At 39.4% G+C, this 2,864-nt stretch overlaps 1 pseudogene; it reads right to left on the bottom strand.

The window, feature by feature from the left end:
* Window positions 1-1,886: 1,886 nt before the first annotated feature.
* On the bottom strand, window positions 1,887-2,621 carry LOC134482070 (large ribosomal subunit protein uL29-like; annotated as a pseudogene).
* Window positions 2,622-2,864: the final 243 nt, after the last annotated feature.

Here is a 2,864-nt window from a genome sequence, read left to right as displayed (position 1 = left end):
AACTTACAAATAGGATGGGAATCCAGCAATCTTCCAGTCTGACCACTAACAAAGCCATTAATGTATCCAGTTTTCTATGCTGTTACAGTTCTTAACCATTTAACGACTGTGTAGTGTGAATGCAACCCGATCTATTTAGTGACTACACTTTAGGAAGCTACCAAGTTTTCTACTGTTATAGAAAGACAATGTTGCTGTGAGCATCTTGATTGCTGCTTTCCTTTAAGTCACAAATTAAGAAGTTCCCAGTGTGTGTTTTTTTTCCCACGGGCTTATAATTTTTTATTAACTTGAGTATTTCTTATATACATTTCGAGTGTTATTCCCTTTCCCGGTTTCCGGGCAAACATCCCCCTCCCCCCTCCCCTTCCTTATGGGTGTTCCCCTCCCAACCCTCCCCCCATTGCCGCCCTCCCCCCATAGACTAGTTCACTGTGGGTTCAGTCTTAGCAGGACCCAGGGCTTCCCCTTCCACTGGTGCTCTTACTAGGATATTCATTGCTACCTATGGGGTCAGAGTCCAGGGTCAGTCCATGTATAGTCTTTAGGTAGTGGCTTAGTCCCTGGAAGCTCTGGTTGCTTGGCATTGTTGTACTTTTGGGGTCTCGAGCCCCTTCAAGCTCTTCCAGTTCTTTCTCTGATTCCTTCAATAGGGGACCTATTCTCAGTTCAGTGGTTTGCTGCTGGCATTCGCCTCTATATTTGCTGTATTCTGGCTGTGTCTCTCAGGAGCGATCTACATCCGGCTCCTGTCGGTCTGCACTTCTTTGCTTCATCCATCTTGTCTAATTGGGTGGCTGTATATGTATGGGCCACATGTGGGGCAGGCTCTGAATGGGTGTTCCTTCAGTCTCTGTTTTAATCTTTGCCTCTCTCTTCCCTGCCAAGGGTATTCTTTTTCCTCATTTAAAGAAGGAGTGAAGCATTCACATTTTGATCATCCGTCTTGAGTTTCGTTTGTTCTAGGGATCTAGGGTAATTCAAGCATTTGGGCTAATAGCCACTTATCAATGAGTGCATACCATGTATGTCTTTCTGTGATTGGGTTAGCTCACTCAGGATGATATTTTCCAGTTCCAACCATTTGGCTAGGACTTTGAGTACTATAATGAATATGAATGTAGAGTGGGCAGCCTTGTCTAGTTTGTGATTTTCTAGGATTGTATTTTCTCTTTATTTAAATTGATGTTGGTTACTGGTTTGATGTATATTGCTTTTACTATGTTTATATACAGGCCTTGAATTCCTGATCTTTCCAAGACTTTTATCATGAAGGGGTGTTGGGTTTTGTCAAATGCTCTCTCAGTATCTAATGAAATGATCACGTGTGGTTTTTTTTCGTTGATTTTTTTTATATACTGGATTATATTGCTGGATTTCCATACATTGAACTACCTTTCATCCCTGTGATGAAGCCTACTTGATCTTCTTAATATGTTCTTGAATTCGATTTGTGAGAATTTTATTGAGTATTTTTGCATCGATATTCTTGAGGGAAATTTTTCTGAACTTTTCTTTCTTTGGGTCTTTGTGTGGTTTAGTTATAAGTGTAATTGTAGCTTCAAAGAATGAATTTTGTAATGTTCCTTCTGTTTCTATTTTGTGGAATAGTATGAAGAGTATTGGTATTAGGTCTTTGAAGGTCTGCATTAAACCCATTTGGTCCTGGGCTTTTTCTGGTTGGGAGAATTTAATAACTGTTTCTATTGCTTTAGGCTTTATGGGACTGTTTGTATGGTTTATATGGTCCTTATTTAACTTTGGTACCTGGTATTTGTCTAGAAAATTGTCTATATCCTCCAGATTTTCCAGTTTTGTTGAGTATAGGCTTTTATAATAGGATCTGATAATTTTTTTAGTCAGTCTTGCACTTTATTGTTGTCTTTTCAGTCCTTGACTGCACACTTGCGCAGTGGGTACAGCTGTTCCTTCCTCTGCTGTTTCTTGGTCTTTAGCTTCTCTTAGTGTTTGGTGAGCCTGTGGTGGATGGCTCTAGTCTTCTTGGGTCCCAGGTCCAGGGACTTGTACTTCTTTCACTTGAAGAATGTCCTTATGTTTTCCTTTTCAGTCTGATTAATGACAGTGAAATCAGGGGTGATGAGTTTGCATAGGACTTGAATCTTGGAGAGCTTGGGTATGGTGCCCCCTGTCATTTTGGTGACTCAAAACTGGGACAGTTCTACAGTCAGATCGTCCAATTGTTTCAACAGCTTCTTCTTCTTGCCATTCAGGTCCTGAGCCTTATCTTGGCCATTGATGCGTTGTTCACAGCTCAATAATTTTTTTTTAATTTTCTCAGTTTCTGTTGTTATTTCTCCCTTTTCTTTTCTGATTTCATTTGGATATTGTAACTGTGCCCTCTGGCTAATTTGGTTAAGTGTTTACCTATCTTTTTGATTTTATCTTTTTTTTTTTAAGAATTAGCTCCTCCATTTTAGATTCTTTGTATGTTCTTTTTGTTTCTATTTGGTTGATTTCAGCTCTGAGTTTGATTATTTCCTACTGTCTACTCCTCTTGGGTGAATTTGTTTCTAGAGTTTTCAAGCACTTAAAGTATGCTCTCTCCAATTTCTTTTTGAGGCTCTCAGAGAGCTCTTACCATTGTTGTCATTGTATCCCATAATTTTGGGTATGTTGTGCCATCAATTTCATCAAATTCTAAAGCAAGCATTGTGCATCTTCCATTTGTATGTGGGCTATCTGTTATTTTTGTTTTTATTGAAGACCAGCCTTAGTCCATTGTGATCCACTAGGATGCACAAGATTATTCCAATCTCTTTATATCTATTGAGGCCTCTTTTGCGACAAATTATATGGTCAGTTTTTGAGAAGGTCCCATGAGGTGCTGAGAAGAAGGTATACCC

Source organism: Rattus norvegicus, chromosome 15, assembly GCF_036323735.1.
Source record: "Rattus norvegicus strain BN/NHsdMcwi chromosome 15, GRCr8, whole genome shotgun sequence".
Lineage (NCBI taxonomy): Eukaryota > Metazoa > Chordata > Mammalia > Rodentia > Muridae > Rattus > Rattus norvegicus.
Note: the sequence above shows the minus strand (reverse complement) of the source record. Positions and strands in the feature narration are given on the sequence as shown.